Raw genomic sequence first — 21,526 nt, 5'->3', positions numbered from 1 at the left:
CAGGAGATTGGGTACAAGTAAAACGAGTTTCTGATGACCCATATGCATTGTTTCTCTTGAAGACAAACAATTGAGACTAAGATTACGATTTATTTTTGGATTTTTCCTTCATTCTAGCCACAAATGCGTTTTCTGTTGTCAGATTAGGATTCAGACTACAACATTTGACATCCATTTTCCACTGACTGAATGGGAATCAAATTTATGCCTTTTTACCTGATAAACTTCAAGCCTCTGGTCTATGTGGGGACTCACTTGACTGGATTGTCACCCTACTTACACAATCTAAATGGCTAACACCCATATAATCTAAATTTAGATCAGTGGGTTCAAGCCGTGTCAAATGATCATCCAAGTCTTCCCAGTAGCTTATCAAATATGTATAAACATTTCGACCAATCAAATTCCTTTACTTGGAATGCGTAAGGGGAAATCCTTTACCGAATAATTACGAATTCGCTAGCTCTACTTGGTTTGGACGTCCAGGTATTATCGGCTTTGTCGTGTACTTTTGGCGGTTCTTCGTCACTATGACTGACAAGGATACAAGTAGAGCTCGCAAAAGAACATATAATAAAATAAGCGATGTACAAAAGTCAAAACTACAAGAATATTATGACGGCGGCATGAAAACATGCAGTTCTGATAATACGGGAAAGATTGGTGTGGCAGCCGAGGAAACTGGGCTGACTATTGATCAAGTAAAGGTAAGATATTTATTAGTTGGACTGAAACACTACCATGTTTGATGTATGCGGAATACCCCGCCACTTATTTACATCTCGTTGAATAATGATAGCGATCATTGTGGTGACTGCTGCTTTCTTCAAAGCGCACCGACATATGTAAATGATGTAGTGGTATATTGTCCTTCAGAATTATACTTCCCTTACTCTATGTACTGCACCAACTTATCTTTTAAAGGATTGAATCTTAAACAAAATTTTGCCCGTCATACACCAAGGTCAAGGAAGTTCACTGTACGATTGTATTATTCATAATGAGGCGTTGTGGTAATTGTTTGCCTCGTTAATTAAAGGAAGCTCCCATGTTTTCTTTTAAATAATTGTTTTGTACCGTTTTATGCTCGAAAATACGCTTGCAGTCTGCAGTATAATCAATGATCAAGAATATACCGGTAAAAGAAGATAGGCGTTTACTCATTCGTTATTATAAATTATAAAGAATAATTATTTTGTGTTACCCTATTGAGAGCTAACGTAAGCAACCTTAGTGAAACGTAGGCTAACCCTAGTGCCCTGTTGGCCAACAGAAGAGCTAGTTAGGCTAACCTGAGTGCTCTGAGGCTAACCGGAGCACAAGTTTGGCTAATTGGAGCTGACAAGTAGGCTAACCTAAAAGTGTTAATGGTAGGTAACCTGTTAGCTAACGATCGAATCCTGGCTCGAAGTTTAGGTCACATCCTCAATCTATCTTCAATCTAGAGTGGTTGAATGTTACATTTATCATCCATTCGACATCCATGTACATGCCAAGAAGATCTACCTTTATGAATTTGTTGCCAGCCAATGATTCTGTTCTGGATCGAATACAATCTATTGATCAAGTAAAGTATACAAGCTCAGAGCTTCTGCATGCAACTTGCATGGGTATTAATAGGGTCAGGTCCTGCCAGGGGGTTCCCTGTGTTGCTTGTCTGAATTTAAAAAGCTACTGTGTCATTATTTTGTCTATATTTCTCCACCTTGTTGTTGTTGTCGGAATTTTGGTGAACAAGATCTTAATTTTTTCAGACTTTCATATATTATGCTATCACTACTTTTTTGGCCATGCATGTCCCTTGTAGGAATTCACCCTGGCTGGGCCTCTATAGGGCCAGCAAGGGAAAGAGGGCGAAAAGGGAAGGGTTGCTATTGTAGCTTAAGGCATTTTGAAATACTTTATTTTATGTGATACATTTATATAGAAATGGATTGGAAATGCTAGACAAAAGGAAAAGATAAGTTCTGGAGTACAAGCAGCTCCAAAGCCAATTAAGATTCCGACGGGTTCACGTGGCTCACACTCCTACAACATGTTCTGTTCAGAGTATTTCAAGTCAGGTGAGAGGCCTGATAATGTTTTCAAACACTAAGAACAAATTATTTACATGCATTGTAACTATTATAGACCATTGCTAAAATAATTATAGGCTTACATTAGAGGCATTACAATCCTGGGGGATGGGTTTGCAAATCCCCCCCCCCTCCCCCATTTAAAAGAATTTTCTCAGCATTTGTCAGGCAAAATGCTTAGAATTCAGGCAACATTAGAATCAATTTTAAGGCAGTTCTGCATCAGTTTAATGCTAACACATTAGGAAATTGTGTAATTTTTTTCAGGCATGGAGGTCACAGTCCCCCCCTCCAAGTCCAAGGGTGCCTGTACGTCTATGGGTATCATTAATAAACCTCTACCAGTGAATTATTTCTAAGAAATGAATATTGTAGCTTTCTCTCCTAACTTTGTCTGCTGGATGTTAGTTTTATTTTGGTGCCTGTGAGAATACCAGATTTAAATCAATAATGGACTGTGGTTTTGTTAAATGTTTCTAAACCCCAGGAGGGGTACTTGCAAGGGTGGGGGTCCGACAGAGCTCTATATTGTCACCCAAAAGGGTTTTCATCCTCAGCTTCTTTTAACCTTTGACAACATAATAGAGTGGTTGATTAATTTATCTTTAATTTTAGTTAGATCTTTGATTGCTGAGGAAACTGAAAATCATGCAGTGACACTATAATAATCAAACTAATTCAATTGATATTCTGCGGAAATGAAAACGTTAATTTTTTTTTTGCTAGATGAGTGCAAGAAATTGTCTTTGCCTCAAAAGAACAAAGAAGCTGCCAAGAAGTGGCATGACATGACATCTGCAGAAAAAGATGAGTTCAAAGGAAAAGCAGAAAGTTTAAAGGCCCCAGATGTTTCAGAGCTTAGTGAGGCTCAAAAATCTAAGTTGATATCAGCTCACAGGAAAAATCTTCTAAATGAGGTAAAGATTTCAATCACTTTAAGAAATAATCTCTAAGTCAAATTCCAATTAGGCAGCATAAACCATGAAAATTCAGAATAATTTAAAACTTTATTAAAAGTGGATGAATAATTTCTAATTGTTGTTAGTATAATTTCAGAGCTGAGCAAAGAATTTCCAACAATCTGATTGGTCGAGCGGTTCCTTATATGACGCTATATAAACCGCTCTGCATGGTTTATATAAAATGTTAAAATAAAATGTTAGTAAATGTTACTAAAATGTTATGATTTTAGAAATTTCTCTGTTGTTCAGCTCTGAAATTATACTAAAACAATTATTCACCTCAGGTTCGGTGAATATTGTGGAATAATCCCCTCTACTTCGTCTCGGGAATTATTTGATGATATTCACCTCTCCTTCGGCGAATAATTGTTAATTATACTCTTTGGTAATTAATGGAACATGCAGATGTTTGTGTCCTTTTGAGTAATTATCCTCGTGCCACATTTTACTTTTTCATCTACTTCTGTCAACAGATCATGTTTCTGGAAGACTTAGGCTGTGAATCTTCTCTGATTTTTCAAGACACTTCAGGCCAAGTGTACAACTTTGGATCAAGTGCAGGGTACTCTTTTTTATGCCTGAATCCTGACATCATCATCAAATTCCGAGACCACTTTGGTATTATGTTATTACTTTGAATTAGTAAATATTATAAACATCTTTGAAAGTGTTCTGTTGATTTTTTAGCATGCAACTGTATTTAGCAGAAGCTTATATCAGTAGCTTATACTATTCAGTGTGTCATCCAATTGACGAGATTATTCATGATTGTAAATAAGGTGAATATGTTATCAAAATAGACCAGAAACTACATAGTACCTCTCTCTTTATTTATTTAGCTTGCACCAATGAGAGGTTCACATACAAAGATGTACAACAGCTATTCAATTCCAAATACAGTAAGTTTAAAAATATACATATTATTTACTTTATAGTACAGATATTAACATGTAATTGTTGTCATCATCATCATCATCATCAATGTCATCATTATTATTATTAGCTGATTGGTTGTGAATGGCTTATTCGATATATACCTTAATAGCAGCATGGGCTGAATTGCTAAGGTTTACAATGTTATTAAGGTTGAGATCAGACGTCAACATTATCAGGCGCCTCTGCCAGCCACTTCAGTCCATGTAACGACCTCACCTTTCCCCCCACACATCCCACCCCAGTGGAGGACATCCATCACACAGTAATCTCGTGTGTGGGAAATTCACATTTCCTACCTCTAACCCTGCAGGAGATGGGGCCTACAGTTTATTCGTCCTTATCCAAGAAGACTAGAATATCTATCCATTTCTTGATATTATCGAAAGGTAGAAAATTCTCCTCAGGTATTTTAAGGCCATGAGTATTGATCCGACTGGGCCTTGAGCCCGCACAACACAATCCGGCGCTCTAAGCAATTGAACTAACTAGGAGGCGGTAACAACAAAGATGATGATGATGTCTATAACAAAATCCTCAAACCTGATTGATTCTGAACAGCGATTATTTGATCCTTAATCTGAATACTGTAATAAGCAAACTGTCCAATTTGGCCTGTGTGATAATCATTACAGCTGCTTGTAATTGGACAGATCAAATCTGACAGTAATATGCAGCCAATGAAAATCCAATGGAAAATGGCACTAGCCAATGAAATTGAATTACTTATTCCTACCTTGTGTCTCACATTTTAGCAAAGAAAGTGTAGGATGGGACATGTGGAAATGGTCAATATGACTTACTGTCATACATTTCAGGGGTACTCAGGCTCGTTACTTCCCCAATTACTTCCTACATTTTACTCCACTCAGTGCTATTATCATTACCAATCAATGTTTCTCTTTCTTTTGCACTGTAGGTGAAGCAATAAAGAAACCAGGCAGCAGGGTGCCGTATCTACGTGGGGGTTTTACAGTAGAAAATCTCCCAGATGGTATTTTCTTTAAGAAACCCTTCCATTATGGCACTAAGCAACTCCAGGCCATAATGGAGAAAAAAAGCGAAATTAAATTTGTGATTACCGATAATTTAGAAATCAACTTGCAAAGCAACAGGAATGTTATTCCCTCTCTAACTCAGCCTGAAACAGTAGTCACTCTTCTGTCCAGGATAGTGGACAGACAATGTGTAGAAAGGGTAGTTAGACTGTCTGAGAAGATTAAAGAACAAGATGTGGAGGTTGTGGAGTTCAGACTTGACCAGGAAGAGAGACTAAGATTAAATGAATATAGTTTTTATTTTGAAGATGATGCATGGCTTGCTGTCGGTGCTAATATTCAACACTCCACAGAAGCACAAGGGCTTATTGTCCCAGTGTTTACTGAGTCAGAAGATGAGAAATTCTGGCTTTTCTACAGTATCCAGAATCCATCAAAACTAGTTAAAGCATCATTTACTTTCAAGCTAAAAGGGTATTGGCTTGACTTACAAGGCCAATCCAACTACAAATTACTCAACAATCATCAGGATTGTGTTACTATTGCCAACTTGATCAAAAATGGACCCTATGGGCCATTATATTTTTTGCAGAGGATAGAAATTTCAGATGACCAGTATTTTAATATACCTGAATTATTTAACAATGCAATATATGCTGCCTTAAGAAGTAGCACTATTATTTGAAATTTAACAATATTTATGTACTTTAATTCAGTGTGGGCACAAGACTATAAAGGCATAAAATCATAAGTCACATGAAGAACATTGAGAAGTTTTTAGTGCCACATATGAGCACATCTTTGAATTGCTATTTAGACAAAACTTCAAGATCCATGAAACAAAAAAGGAACATTCCATCCAACAATGTAAAATATCAAAACTCAAAGCTCATGAATTCATTTTCCACTCAAATCACTGAAATCATTATCAATAACCATCATATAATTTTATAGACTATGCTACTAATGACCTCCCCCAAATTATTTGTAACTACTGCTGTATATGTAGACAGAAAACAGGAACTCAAACTGGTAGCATTTTTTTTTGTTTTTCAAACATAAACTTTAATTTAACATCCTTTTTCGAAGAACCTGTCAGAAAGCCAATTTTCAATGATAGCCAGCTGACAAACAGAGAATCCTAATCGTGGTTCTTAAATTGTTACTATTATCAAACTATAGATAATGATTAGCCTAGAAGTTTTTTGCTCATTTGTTGATCATTTTCAGTGGTCAACCCAGGTGGTATGTGACTCTATAAATGAATAGAAAATGTGGTATAAAGTACTTTTAATTTATTACCTATATGTTGTATATTATAACAATACGTTACATGCATTTCATATTTTGTAACAAAGACCACTTGTACAAAAAAAAAAAAAAGTTAACATAAAATTAAAACTCAGCATCGTTTGTGTACTAGTGACAAGTACTTTTCAGAATCTTTGCCGATATTGTGTACTTTTGGTAGGTGGTAATCGAAGCGTCGTCCAACCCAGGTACATCCCCGTAGTGGACAACATCTCATGCGCCTCGTGGTTTTGCTGAAAATATAGGGAAAATGCAATGTGTCAAAATGAGCATGAATTGAAAAAGGTTAAGAATGCTGTTTACAGTGGAGAAAACACTAATCTATGTAACTACAATGAACACAATCCTCTTGAAAGCAGAACTCAGAACAATAAGAAATTTAATAAATTACCTATTTTCCTGATTTCCTTTGCCCTTTTCCTGATTCTTTTCCCTATTTAGCCCCTCAACTTCACTCTTACTCAGCTTATGTGCATGCTTCAAATGGTTTGAAAGATTATTGTATTCCTTCTGGCAAATCTGGAAATAAAATTATAGCAAAATAGATATGTGAATATTTCATTTTGAATCATCATGACTGCTTAGCTTTTAATTGCAAAATGACAGGTAGCTGAGATCATCATTAGATCTAGATAGGCCAAGCATCAACATATCACCTGCAAATATCTCTCTGCAAAGAGTGATCTATTCGTATGTAACATTGTTTTGTGCAAATAAAATTCCAGATTCCCATACACTGCTGTGCTAATAAAATAATAATCCAGCAATGTTGCAGATTGTTTCCCAAAGTATTTTCTTATGATAGGAAGGGATGGGCCAAAATCAACATCTTAAAGGTATAATTCTAGATGTCATTCTCACACCACTGTACAGACTCCACCACCTCTGTGGTTTGAATCCTTTTGAGTACCAAGATGAGTGTCTTTTGTTTACAGTTATACATCATAGTGCTACATATGTACCTTTTAACATAAAGCCCAAGGAGAAGGGGGTTGCTAGGCTAGCCATGGAAATTTGACTGTGAGGGCAGTCCCCAAGGTAGGTGTTTTGATTTTCTGTCATTCATGTCCCTTGGGTGCACGATGAATTTTGGCAATCGTTATAAATGACCACACTCACTTGCCCTAAGGTAGGGATTTAGACACTTTTTTCACCAATTTCGGTGTCCTGACAGGGGTGGCAAATATGACAATTTTTGGACAGAAAATATCAAAATCCCCAAACCTTGCTTGACCCCTCCTCCTGACCCCGTCTCGTCCGTTACATTGAAAACTACAAGTCATACTCACACTGCAGGGGTATTTATAAAATTTTTCCTTAGTCGTTTCCTCCGCTGTGGCAACTTTGACAGGTTATGATCATTCAAGTGACTTAAAATGCTTTCGGCCTCGTTGGACATCTTCATCTTTATCAATTCCATAATTGACATTCCTGTACGAATGGAGGTTGTCGACTCCACGTTTCGGATCTCATGGAAATGGCAAACAAGATTTTCCTTTAAACCGAGAAAGTGGCTTCTTTGCGTTAATACAATATCCTTTGCCACTTTCTTTTCTTGGCGAAATTGAACAACAAGATCAATAGGGTCGTATCCATTTTCGAAATGGAAATACATTTCAATTGAAGGGTGCAAAGAGCAGCGTAAGTTCGTGACCTCCCTCCCTGTGGCTTGTCTTGGGGTCTGGTTCCCAGTCATTGAGGTTAGAGGTAGACAGCTGTAACATTACTCAGCCTTCGATCCGAGTCTTTCAGTTCAAAGATGTAGTTTGAAGATATGCCACGCACAACACGTTTTCTCTCTCTTTTTTTTTTTTTTTCGTTTTTTCAGCAGCAATCGATTGAAAAAAGAAAAATGAATCGCGGTGTGCCAGTGCGTCACCGTTCCGTCTCTTTTTCCTCGCCTTCCCCTTCTCCCTCCTCCTACGCCTCACACCTTAACCCCCCCCCCCCTTCCCAACTTTACCTAGATGAAATGATTCTTCCACGTTTGTTACTTTGATTGTCGGAAAAACATGGCTTCTCGATGTAGTGGAGAAGTTTCACATTGTCATGGTCATCATGGCGCAAGGACACCAGCGCACGTGCTAATCTCGTTAAAAGAATTTAGAAAAACTTCACATGGTTAGCCAACCCACAGTAAATAGCTGTTATGATATCTTCTTGCAGAAACATGAATTCACCGTCAAAAATAATCTTTAAACACATACGCCCGTACACACAATTGTGAACACTGGAGAGGAATACGGTAGTTATATGCTATAACGAAATCATGTGCTAAACCCGACTACTGGACTATCTAAGAAAGGACAAAAAAAAAAAAAAAACCTTTAGAACAATTTTATGAAGAAATCAGTCGATAAAAACTATTACTGAACATTACCATCGCCAGGAAAATGATATTTTAAGAAATAGTCTAGTATCATGGAGGTTGGAGGACGATCGACGTCGTGTGTGACTTGTGGTTGATTTGCTACTTGTTGTACAATAACACGACAACATAACGAATAAGGCGAAGATCCAGAGTTAGCAATTGATCGCGTTAAACCTCTGCGCAATTTGCAGAACACTTTTACAGAGTAGCGCTGACTGCCTGTTTATCATTTTAACAACATAATCCGTTAAGTCGCTTGAAATAATTACAACTTATAACTTTTCCTCAGTAATTCCGGCACGTGCTAATTTCGTTACGGGTGTGTCAATTTCGTTATGGCCTCACAAAGGACATATACTGATATATTTTACTTGATATCATACATAACAGAAATTGGAAATTATGTGGCACATATTGACTATTTCATGGATGTCACCCAGATATGTTTTGCCTAAACACTGTATAGCAAGGTTACATAATGAGATCCATTGCCATCTAAGAATGATAGGAGGTGCATGGGTATATCTACATACATACATACATACACTTTATTTGGTATAGCAGTTGAGTTAAGGCAGCTAAAAATAGCTGATGTGGACCAGCTGTTATCGAAACAATTTACATTAACAATATAAAAATTAATAAATAGATAAAACCGCATGAATTCTATGGATAAGATCAACGATACAAATGAAGTTTGAAATTAAAAACTAAAAAGTTTTGTTGGACGGGTGATGGTTACGTAAACTATGCAACGCTCAAAATGCGTCATTTCAGTTCAGTAAGGATGGTCTGAATTGACAATGTACTAAAGGACGACGACCGAGTTCAGTATTTGGCTCATCAACTAGAGTATTCAAACCTAAGTTATATAAAGCGATAATTAAAATACAGAGTTTATGTAGATATTCGATGCACCCACCCCACACTTGCTAATCTCTGTCTATCTATCATTCCCTTTGGTACAGATCGACAAAGATGACTAATGTTTCTGTTCGACAATGGTGGACCTCTCAAAATTGCATGACAACGGTGACTCATGGTCCGACATCTTTTCCACGCCTACAATTGTACCTCCAGTGAACTCCAATCCATACAAACATGATTTTCAATCATATCAGAACCTAACAGAGTCTGTATGGGAGTCTAATAAAACGGGGTTTTGACTTGGTGGCTACGTAGAGCTGTCCACTTACGAGTGTCCGTTAGTTAAGGGAGCTTCGGCACCGATTAGCGTATGAAATATGCCCTCTACACATGTTATGTATAGTCCTAATAACGTAAAACTGCAACGAATCACCACCAAGATGAAATTTGCCAACGGTGAGAATTTATTAAAACATATTGGATGATTAGCCAGTCATTACAATCCTACACGATGTATAGCCGCCCAGTTGGCCCAATGGATAGAGCGCATGACTGTTGTGCGGGAGGTCGAGGGTTCGAGCCCCGGCCGGGCCAACATGCAAGGTCTTCAAATAATTGAGAAGAATTTGCTACCTTTCTATAAAATCAAAGAATGGTTAGATATTCTAGTCTTGTCGGATAGGGACGAATAAATGGAGGTCCCGTCTCCTGCAGGGTTGGGGATAGGAGACGTTAATTTCCCACGCACGAGATTACTGTGTCAGTGGATGTCCTCCCCTGGGGTGGGATGGGTGGGTTTACTAGGCCCGCAGTAATTGGCGCAAGCTGTTGTGATGTCCCAGGCGGTTGGCGAAGCTAATAAAATAAATTGATATTTATTGGGTTTTCCGAGAAGTTTACCCACTATTAGCGCTCGCACATAAACAAAACAACGGCTGTTTCTGTATGGTTTTGGCAAGCACCAGAGACAAAATGAGCTTTATTCATCATCAGATATTTCGCTGTCTGATGATAGTTCTAACACAAAGGCCTCATCGTCCACATCTTCCTCCATCATCAATTCGTCTGATTTCTCGTCATCTGGAAGATAGTCGATACCACTCAAATGAGCATAGGTTCTTGCTTCCTCAGCATGATCAATAGGTTGAGGGGAATCCAAGATACCACCCCACAAAAGCAGCAGCGAGGAAATGTGATTTCAGTGAATCATCCGTTTTTTTTTTTTTTTAAGACAAGCTATCATTCCTCCATTAAGAGGGTCATCAGTGAGAGGCAGAAGCGCTTCCACTGATTCGTCTATAAGCCTGATTTCGTTTTGGAGAAAAGAGACGAGGCGATTCATTTCCTCTTTTAACAGCTCAAGCTCTTCCTGACACCTGTTGTGTAAGCAGAAAAGGTCAATTATCTGCCTCCTAACAAGAGCAGGAACGGTGTCCCCTTCCTCTTGGACTTCAGAGTAAATGCTGCTCCTTGGATCCTTAGCATCGTCATAAAGAATTTGGGGTACATCATTTAGAAGATACCCATTTACTTCAGACAAAGTTTTGTGGATGGACTTCACGACTTTGTCGATCTGCTTTGCGAGCTTTATGGCAATTGCTTGGCCATCTGAAAATTAAAAAGTTCACAATAACTAAAGACGCAATGCAGTGGCAGTTTTATAGATAAGACGGAAAAATGTAAATGTGTAAGACTTGGAAACTGGGAAAATTTAGCCCTCATACCCCTTCTCAAATAATCGCAGTACAATGCCTAGCCTCGCAGTTAAATACAACTGGCATACGCAATAACATAACGACGGAATTACTGCAGACCATGATCACCAAAATACACATGCTACTGAATATTTTACATAGCAATTTCTTCAGTTTATTACCAGCATATTTTCGCTTCAATTCCACCAAGAAACATCTTTCGGATGCCGTACAATGTAACTTCAACAAGAGTTCGCTCTTTCTCTTCTCGTAGAGGCGTGACTTTACGGTTACAAACACACGGGACAAATCGGACCATCTTTCTTTGATGTGATGCTTCTTTTCCATGGCTACTATGGCCTTCTCGTTCCTATGTACATGATAAATGCAAGTTAGAGAGAATTATTATCTGCCTTTAATTTGGCACCCCTAATTCCCTCTCTGCAGAAGCTGATTATTGCAGTCGTTGCTGCAAGGAAGAAATTTGCATCTTTATGACTTACCGCTTGATTTTCTTTTCAACATCTTTTACCTTCCCTTCATCTTCATCTTCATCTTGTACATAGTTCAATTCATTTCTGAAAAAAAAAAAAAAATTAAGTGGGTGGAGATAAGTACAAGACATGTTCAGTTTAATACTGAGTAATTATATCAGCTATGGTGGAAAGAAAGGGAAGTACGAATACGTTTGTTATATTATTGTGAAAACGGGTTTTTGCCTTCACAACTAAACGGACGGATGGGGGACAACTCGATAAACTTCTTCTGGGAAAAGGTTTTTCCTGGGGGCACTCGCTGGCTGCAGGAAGGCCGAGATCTACTTACGGCTGTTGACTATCCTCGCAGCAATGACTAACAACAACAAAGTTGGCTCCAAAGTATATTTATTAAGTACCACTGAGCTGACTAGTTTTTTACCTGACTTGACCAGACTGGGTTTGACTGAAGAAAGCAATACAAAACATCTCTATTCAAGCCGAAGTCACAAAGGATTATAGCTAATGCCATGAATCAACTAAAAGATTAGTTTCACGTAGTCTACCACAACGATTGGTTAGGTAGGAATTGCGCCTTTTACAACATTAATCACTTTCGAAAAGCTCAGGTACTCGCTATAATGTAAATCATGAATTTGGTAGGTGGTACTTCCACACTATTTACCTGAGTTTTTTAGACATAAGGAGCAAGCTGACATATGATTCGTCCCACTGCAGTGTTAATCCTGTGACATATTAATAATGTATTAGTGAATACAAAAAAACTGTTTTCCCTACTGATTTGTAATAAATGCTGAGGAATAAAACTTCCGTGTTCTTTTGGTTTCAACGCTTCCACTTCTTCCTTTTGCCACTCTTGTATCACATCATCATCACAACCTAGTACAGGTAAAATATTACAAATTGTATTGCAATAATCGGCCAAAAACGCATGCATGTAAGTCATTGTGCTGTTTTTTCAATGCAATGAGTAAAAAAAAAAAGTTTAAAATGTATACCTGGAAGTTTTTCAGTGAGTTCCTCAAGCTTTGCACTTACATCATGTAGAAGAGTTTCTGCCCTAGCAAACTTTGCTTTTAGAGTAACACCTGTGAACATTGAAAGGAATCAGTTTAATGTGTGCTTATGAAAGTTAATCAACCACGACTTACATCTTAACACACGTCCTTATTGAAAACATGAAGAATTGCAACTTATACGACAGAAAACACAGGGTAGATAAAGCTGTCCAGCTAAAGGTCTGGTCAATAGTTGATATATCTTCTACTTTTCAGCAAAACTTACAGAAACGTGAAAGTTATGTGTTCAATAAAATTAACCATACCAAATTTGTGATACAAATGTTGGGCATAGTGAAGAAGCCCATCAGTCAAAACATCTGTCCTCTTGTGAGCACTCATTTCTTTAGTGACAGAGGAAAACCTGCGCAGAAAGGACCATAACCTTTCCACCCCTTCACCATCTGTCAATCCAGTTTCCTTGATCCTTCTTGGACTGTATTGGATCTACAGACAATCACATTGAAGATAAGCCTAAGAATCAATATGGCATGGACATTGCATGAGACAGTCCACCAATACATGTACTAGCCTGCAGTGCAGGCAGATTTTAGCAGTGTGAATGATATTTCCAAATCGAGTCTTCAAAGCACCATCTTGAATTAGGAAAACAGTGGAGAGTTAGAGCAAAAATATGTTTACCAAGCCAGTAGGCATGAGACCTCCTCCCGCATTGCATACTCGCCCCAACTTTCCAGTAAAACAAACACTCAAAAGATAACAACCACTAAAACCACCTACACTGCATGCTATATACTCAAAAATTATAATTTTCAATTTAGGTAAAATAAACCTCGAGTAAAGGTTCACTGGCCGGTGTTTCCAAAGCTGATAGGTTTATGTAGGGTGGCCACTCTTTTAAAAGGAACATGTACATGTGCTTAAATATTTTACCTCGCTTGCTAAGCTGACCCTTGGAGATCATTTGCTTTTGATTTTGGAAACTGCTGTCAGATTTCTGATCCCACACTGCATGCTCACCCATTGGTAAGCATGGGATGTTTATTATAATTACAACTGTATTTAACCAATGTCATGGTATTGCCACACATTTCTTCACATTGTCACCAGACTATTTACTGTCAAACTGATAAATAATTACTAACCTGGCATGATGCCTTGTGCCCATAGCAATGGAATATGGGTGTGGCAACATCAACACCTTCCAAGAGGCTTTCCTGAGATGAACACTAACAAACATAATCATGTAAATGAAAATTGTGTAAGAAGTAACAAACTATTCTGAAGTTAAGATGTGATCCTCACAGATATTCATGCAATTTAAATGTAAGCAATAATGGGAATTTAACCAAACACAAAGAAGAAACGAATCTGGCCCCATTGGGATTTCAGCCCATCACATTGTCATTACAATGCTCTATCCACTGAGCTATGAACTGCCATCTGTTGGGAGCCAGCCAGTACCCACGAGAGGAAGTGATGAAACAGGCAATGGACTAACGTGAGCTGCAAAAATGAAGTTTTATTTGATTGAGCCAACTGCTCAAAATTCATTTCATAACTCTGTCGATTACATCTTCATTTAATTCCCACAGTTCACATAATTCCAGACTGTTCCAATAAATATATCTTATTAACCAAGCGCGAGGGCTGTATTGGGAGAATATCAGCCTGAGGTCTTGACGGTACGGACCGAGCGCAGTGAGGCCTGTACAGAAAAGAACGAGGGCCGATATTCTTCCAGTACAGTCCCGAGCAAGCTTGGTTAATAAGAGATTTGTTAGACGACTGAAGTTCAAAGGGACCCAAGTGCCTGGTCCAATACTGAGAGAATATTGACCGGCAATAGACTTCCCGAGTCGTGTAATAAATTATTTTATTTCATCCCAAATTTAATAGAAAATACTTTGGACAGTTCTACAAAATTAAATACCACTTTAGAAATACCATTTGGCCTCCTGCACAGTCATGTTCAAAAAATTTACTTACCTCCAAATTGTGTGCTAATAGACAAGCGATGTCATACATGATTACTCTGCTTCTGGTGCTCTCATTAAGACTTCTAAGTCTCTTAAGCTCATAAACAGAGTATGATATTCTGTAGAGAGAAAAGATTATTGAAAAGGTGAATCAATAACCAATTTTTTCTTTTAAATCTTTTTACATAAAATCTAAGACAAATTTTTTATTTTTCCTATAATATGACATTCAAATTTAAAACAAAGTTATACAATGATGATGCTATTAGTGTAAAAAATCATAGGATGCTCCTGTATATACAAGTGTGCTAATTGTCAGCTTGACAAATTCATAATAATCATGGCTCTATCATGTAATTCTAAGAGACAATACATGTAGGATTGAGCACAACATTAGGTAAAATGTATTTACATAATTATACTCCACACCTTTCACCATGCTTTATGTTAAGGAATCCTTTAGGAAAGTCATGTCTGCATACTCGCCCAAAGACACCTTTCTCATCAAAGAGTTTGTTTTTGCCTTTTGATCTTAAAGCTGAAAGAACCTCTCCAGCATGGAAATTACTGCAGTTCTGTGATAAACAAGGGACAAAAACAGAAAATCTTGAATTCAAAGGGCCAAAAGGAAAATCATACAGTTCTCAAATTTACATCTGAGCATTGCATCACTTTATATACAGACCTGTTCTATGTCTGCTCCAGCTTTGCCATAACTGTTGACAAAATTGTTAACATCATCCTGGTCTGCAAATAGGAGTGTTCCATGTTTGGGTGTTCCTAAATCATGCCCTTTGTCCTTTTTTCTACACAATCCAAAGCACCCATCCATGCTTTCAGTGAGTACACCATCATCCTATTCAAAAGAGAGAGGAAAAGAGAAAAATAGATATAAAAGAGAACAGCAACAACAACTTAAAATGAATACTGCAGAACTACAGCACTAGTCTAAAGATGAGTGTGTTTTGTGTGCCCCAAAATGAATGCCATAATAATATTCCTCAAGTGCAAGCTACTCTTCAGAACAAATTACAATGTATAGTTACCCTTGGACATATAGGACACCAAGCTCCATTGTACAAATTTGCATTGTAGTTTGTACAATGCTTGTACTGATGCATGAAATACCTTCAAGTGAAAACAACAAAATGTCAATTAGGACTAATTCTTTTCTTACAGCAAGTCAGTAGATGTACATGTACAGCAAGAAATATGTCTTGTAAATTAATGTAAATGGAATATTCACCTTAAAACAAACAGTCAATGTATCTTTGAATCATATAAAAACAAAAGCGACAAAAGCAAAGCATGAGTTTGACAGCTAGATATTTAAGCTGGGCAACTAGATAATAAATAAAGAAATAAAATAATTATATAAAGAAGCACTTGAAAATCATATTGTGACTGCCTTTACTATTACTATTACTACTACTACTACTACTACTACTAATAATAATAATAATAATATTAATTAATAATAATAACAATAATATAACAAGAACAACAACAATAATAATAGTAGTAACAATTTTATTACTTCTAATATCAATAATACCTTAAACACATCCCCATTTAAAAATGTACTTCACCATTTTAAAATGTACTTGACATTTTAGGAATCTTAGTTCCTGAATGAACCAATCAGATCTCAAATACATTTTTAATGAGATCTTTGGGAAATAAGTTACTGTATCAGCCAATCAGATTTGGGTTTGTAATATGAACCTTACTCTTCAGGAACTAAGTTCCTCAAATAACCAATGACATGAAAGAATATATGCCATGTCATTGCTAAATTAAGATTTGTCTGTTTTATTTAAGTCAACACCAGATAAAACAGATAACAATAGATGGGACATTCTGCTAAAGTGCAGTAATGTTTCACATCAAACTGGATGCTATCTTTAGTAAAATATATATTCTCTTTCAGGCTTAACTTTTTTTATTTAGCCCTCGACATGTACAAGCTTTTTGTAAAGCTTTGTCACAGTTGTAATTTTTACAGTAAAAATTAGTTCCATTCATTGTCTTTCACGTACCATAGAAATGTTTTGAATACACTGTGGTTAACACAGCGATGGAAACGCGCCTGATTGCATAAAATTCTACAGAAATCGTTGACAGAAAATGCCACCAACAGTTTTGCCGCGCTTTTTATCTACGCCGAAAGCCGAATATTAAGAAAGCGATCAAATGACCATTATCTTTTGTAATGACTGTCAAGTCATCTTCGGTTAACGTGCAAATGATCGTGACCCCGTGATAAAATTTCTCAACCTCATTATGTAAACGACACGTTCTCACAAAGCGAGAAGATTTTACGAGCTTTCATGTCACGAATGTGATAATGGCATTACAATAGCCACGATACCGTAACGCTTACTGGAAAGTAAGCAAGGACTTGACCTGTGGCCGCACGAGAAACTTTATCACCTTACTTTTCCGCCCTATTTTGGGATAGACAACGATTGCGTTACATGATTTTTGCAAACGATGTAAGGCGAATTGAAGCAAATCATGTTACCGAAACACAGCTAATTACTACTATATTTACGAGGTGAATTAATCATCAAAAATTTGAATAATTCGTTTAACATCTTCCATAATCAAATGCTAGCAGTTAAGTAAACTTGAACCTTTGCTACACAATTTGTAAATAATTATTCTGTTACATGTTATGATAATCCAATGAAATTAACTTACCGGGCTTGAACGTCGTTCGGATCGCGAAATTGCCATTCTCCATTCAGTTTCCATGCCAAGCGATTCAAAGTTTCTAATTTTTAGAAGAAACTGCATTTTTTAAAATCTAGGTTTCGCCTCCATCTCGGATAGGATGTCCACTCATTTCGCGCCATAAGGTAATTTTTGGCGGGGAATAGATCGATACCTGGTGTTTGTCGCTGTGTTTTCTGAAATGCATTCCCGACAGATTTAGCCGTGTTTTGAGACAGTTAGAATACATTCAGCATTCAAGAAAGCCACAAAATGAAATTGACTTTGACATACAAGAATGAGGCTCGTTCACAAGAGTCCGATCTTGCGAAAGTTATCAATCGAACGCAGTTAATTTCACAGGAAGTCATGTTGTGACCTCAGCAGCATTGTTTTCCAATCTCAAGTCAAATAACCGCTTGCTGATTGGCCAAAACAGTAACTAATTCCATGACTGCGCGAGTCACCAACTACCACTTAGAATACTTATAAGCCAGACACTATCAAGATTATTTAACAAATTATAACAGGAGTCTATTAAGCAGCAGCTTTTGTTACACAACACGATGTTTGTGTTAAATCGTGCCCGCACTGCCTTCTTTCAAGTAATTTTTTAAACTTCCGTTCTTTTGTCGATCAAATCAGTCGGCACTTCTTCCCGTTTATGGAACCGGCTTCATCTTGATGAGATTTCCGAGTTGTCGAAGGGATCATAGTCCTCTTTAACCTGTGCTCAATGAAATAATTCGCATTTAGTTCGTACTTGAGACTGTCACCTCCTTCTAGGTGTCAAAATAATACAACACTCAGTAGTTCTTTTTAGCAATGTTTTTCACATCTGTATACAGTCGTCGATACATATGGTGCACGATCCTTGCAGTAGATAGCGCTATTTAAGCAATAGCGAAAATCAGACCTGAAAAAAATCAGGCCTGTACGGCATTCGAACCACTGACCTCTGCGATACTAGTGCAGCGCTCTACCAATTGAGCTAACAAGCCAACTGGGAGCAGGCCGTTAAGTTGTATCCAAGTTCATTGTATCCAAAATGTATAAAGCGATATCCTTACAACTCTTCACACACACACACACTAAAAGCAAAGCAAGACACAAAGCCTCCGGACTGTAAGAGTGGGGCAGGCAGGTTCCGTCTAAGGTCGCATTGTGACAACAAATATCCAATAAAATAAAGGGGTGAGAAGGCTTGAACTCCTACCTCAGTAGGAAAAGCGCATAGCAACTGAAGAGTGAAATGAGTTAGAATGTTTGTAATGTACGTGATATTTTGATGAACTAAATGCAAATTATTTGATCGATAATGATTCCTTTAGCTGTCGGAAAGTGGACAACTGAGTGTAGAATGAAATTAGTAATGAAGTAATGATTAACTAAGCTCATCACGTAAGCTTCGAGCTCCTTGAAGACGATCTGAGCATTAAGAGGCGACATTGCCTACTGGTGAAATGAAGAATCAAACGGAATCCTTCTACGTACGTTTTGATAACCTGAATGGAAATTGTTTTTTCGACGACAGATCCGCAAAGAATTGTATGAGAGGAAAAATGAGTGCAGCATGATATTATTGATAAATAGTTTTATAAACCTGGTGCGCCTGGAGTTGTTTGAAGATTATCAAGCTGGAGGCAACATTGCCTACTGGTGAAATTTAGAATTGCATTCAATCCTTAGATATATGTCAAGACATGGTAAAGAAGGTGACATTTCGATCAACAAAATGCGATTTATTTTACTCCCTACAGATCTAGATGCGAAAGAGAACAACCCGGCGAGTGTAATTTGACATTAGTAATGATGTAATGATTCACCAACTCAAAAGCTGCACGCTTCGAGCTATTTGAAGTCGATCAGCAACTTGGAAGCAAAGTTACACACAAGTAAAATGAAGAGTAAAAGGGACTGTTAAACAGTTATAAAGATATCTTGAAAATGTTGACATTTGGCTGAGTTTTAGGCAGATTGTTTGGGCCGATCACAAACAATTCATTGCGAAAGAGGACAACTGAGTGTTGTATGATTGTCATGGTTCACTAATTCGACCCATGTAGACTTTGAGCTAGCGCTGTTTGAAGACGACTATAAACCCGAAGGCAACAATGCCAATTTCTAAAATTAAGAATTAAAATGTATCCTTCGAAATTTGTCAAGACATGTTGAAGAAGGTGGCATTTCGATCAAATAAATGCGAATTTCTTCAACGACCAGAGTTTGGTACGGAGTAGAACATCACGCAATATTGTTATCAAGGTCATCCGGCAAGGTACGACCTGCTTTGAGGCAGGACTTTCAATTGGGACATCGGCCTGACTGATCTCAAAAGGTGCCTCGGCCACCACAAAAACCACAGTGGTGACTTGTACGAACAGAATGGCACTTACAGCATGTCTCATACGTATGATGTCAAGACAGGACTTAAGTCAAATTCAAACATCGGAATCGTTAGTGCGACCCCCTTTCTCGACTTCTAAAAAAGCTTAACGCTGAAATAATCAAGCAGAGTGAAGCTACTTCAGAGCGATCTGTAGCTCAGAAGTGAGTTTGCCTATTAATAAACTGAAGAGTTGTAAGGATATCGCTTTATACGTTTTGGATACAATGAACTTGGTTACAACTTAACGGCCTGCTCCCAGTTGGCTTGTTAGCTCAATTGGTAGAGCGCTGCACTAGTATCGCAGAGGTCAGTGGTTCGAATCCCGTACAGGCCTGATTTTTTTCAGGTCTGATTTTCGCTATTGCTTAAATAGCGCTATCTACTGCGAGGATCGTGCACCATATGTATCTAATACCGCAGTTCAAAATATATGAGCTTCATATATTTCATTGTATCTGATTTATCCCTTTCACGGGTTTATTACGAATCAACTTAACGGCCTGCTCCCAGTTGGCTTGTTAGCTCAATTGGTAGAGCGCTGCACTAGTATCGCAGAGGTCAGTGGTTTGAGTCCCGTACAGGCCTGATTTTTTTTTTTTTTTTTCTCAGGTCTGATTTTCGCTATTGCTTAAATAGCGCTATCTACTGCGAGGATCGTGCACCATATTTATCTAATACCGCAGTTCAAAACATATGAACTTCATATATTTCATTGTATCTGATTTATCACTTTCACGGGTTTATTACGAATCAACTTAACGGCCTGCTCCCAGTTGGCTTGTTAGCTCAGTTGGTAGAGCGCTGCACTAGTATCGCAGAGGTCAGTGGTTCGAATCCCGTACAGGCCTGATTTTTCTCAGGTCTGATTTTCGCTGTTGCTTAAATAGCGCTATCTACTGCGAGGATCGTGCACCATATGTGTTTATACGTTTTGTTACGAAATCTTAAAGGAGGTGAAATTTCGATGAATTTTCACAACACCAGATTCGAAAAAGGACAACTGAATGTAGTGTGACATTAGTGATGATGTAATGATTTACTAACTCGAAGCCTGGACGCTTCGAGCTATTTTAAGACGATCGCCAACTCAGAAGCAACATTACCTACTGATGAAATAAAGAATTAGACTGAATCCTTGGACGTAAGTCAAGACACAAGTTAAAAAAGGTAGCATTTCGAGCAACTGAATACGAACTATTTTATCGACCACATATTCGAAAGGGGATAAACGAATGTAATTTGACATAATGTAGTGGTTAATGATTCACCAACTCAAACGCTGTAAGCTTCGAGCTGTTTGAGGCCTGAGGACGATCAACAACTCGGAAGCAAAGGTGGATAATAATAAAATTAAGAGTAGAGAGGGTTTTTTTAGACAGTTGTTAAGATATCTCGCAAATGTGGACATTTTGCTGAGCGTAATGCGCATTGTATCGACGACTGTATACAGATGTGAAAAACATTGCTAAAAAGAATTATTTATTTTGACATCTAGAAGGAGGTGACAGTCTCAAGTACGAACTAAATGCGAATTATTTCATTGAGCACAGGTTAAAGAGGACTATGATCCCTTCGACAACTCGGAAAATCTCATCAAGATGAAGCCGGTTCCATAAACGGGAATTAGGGCCGACTGATTTGATCGACAAAAGAACGGAAGTTTAAAAAATTACTTGAAAGAAGGCAGTGCGGGCACGATTTAACACAAACATCGTG

General features: G+C 37.8%; 1 long non-coding RNA gene and 2 pseudogenes across 3 annotated transcripts in view; 1 reads left to right on the top strand and 2 right to left on the bottom strand.

Annotated features, from left to right (window-relative positions):
• The first annotated feature begins 418 nt into the window (after window positions 1–418).
• On the top strand, window positions 419–6,374 carry LOC148723904 (uncharacterized; annotated as a pseudogene). The gene is made up of 6 exons (XR_015991863.1): window positions 419–707; window positions 1,928–2,063; window positions 2,802–2,992; window positions 3,511–3,655; window positions 3,877–3,936; window positions 4,890–6,374. The product of XR_015991863.1 is annotated as an uncharacterized LOC148723904 (transcript).
• LOC148723903 (uncharacterized) lies at window positions 6,221–6,839 on the bottom strand. Its single transcript, XR_015991864.1, has 2 exons — window positions 6,671–6,839; window positions 6,221–6,512 (listed from the first exon to the last, which is right to left on the bottom strand). It is a non-coding gene; the product is annotated as an uncharacterized LOC148723903 (long non-coding RNA).
• Window positions 6,840–9,963: 3,124 nt separating this feature from the next.
• Window positions 9,964–21,526, bottom strand: part of LOC148723902 (uncharacterized) — a 16,334-nt pseudogene continuing 4,771 nt past the window's right edge. The window contains exons 5-16 of the transcript XR_015991795.1: window positions 15,753–15,834; window positions 15,392–15,562; window positions 15,136–15,281; window positions 14,717–14,825; window positions 13,873–13,956; window positions 13,033–13,213; window positions 12,707–12,796; window positions 12,516–12,587; window positions 12,373–12,433; window positions 11,715–11,789; window positions 11,394–11,581; window positions 9,964–11,125 (exon numbers count right to left, since the gene is read on the bottom strand). The product of XR_015991795.1 is annotated as an uncharacterized LOC148723902 (transcript). The remainder of the gene's footprint in view (window positions 11,126–11,393; window positions 11,582–11,714; window positions 11,790–12,372; window positions 12,434–12,515; window positions 12,588–12,706; window positions 12,797–13,032; window positions 13,214–13,872; window positions 13,957–14,716; window positions 14,826–15,135; window positions 15,282–15,391; window positions 15,563–15,752; window positions 15,835–21,526) is intronic.

This window comes from Stylophora pistillata, chromosome 9 (assembly GCF_964205215.1).
Source record: "Stylophora pistillata chromosome 9, jaStyPist1.2, whole genome shotgun sequence".
Classification (NCBI taxonomy): domain Eukaryota; kingdom Metazoa; phylum Cnidaria; class Anthozoa; order Scleractinia; family Pocilloporidae; genus Stylophora; species Stylophora pistillata.
The sequence above is the reverse complement of the archived record's forward strand: the minus strand, read 5'-3'. Positions and strand labels throughout refer to the sequence as shown.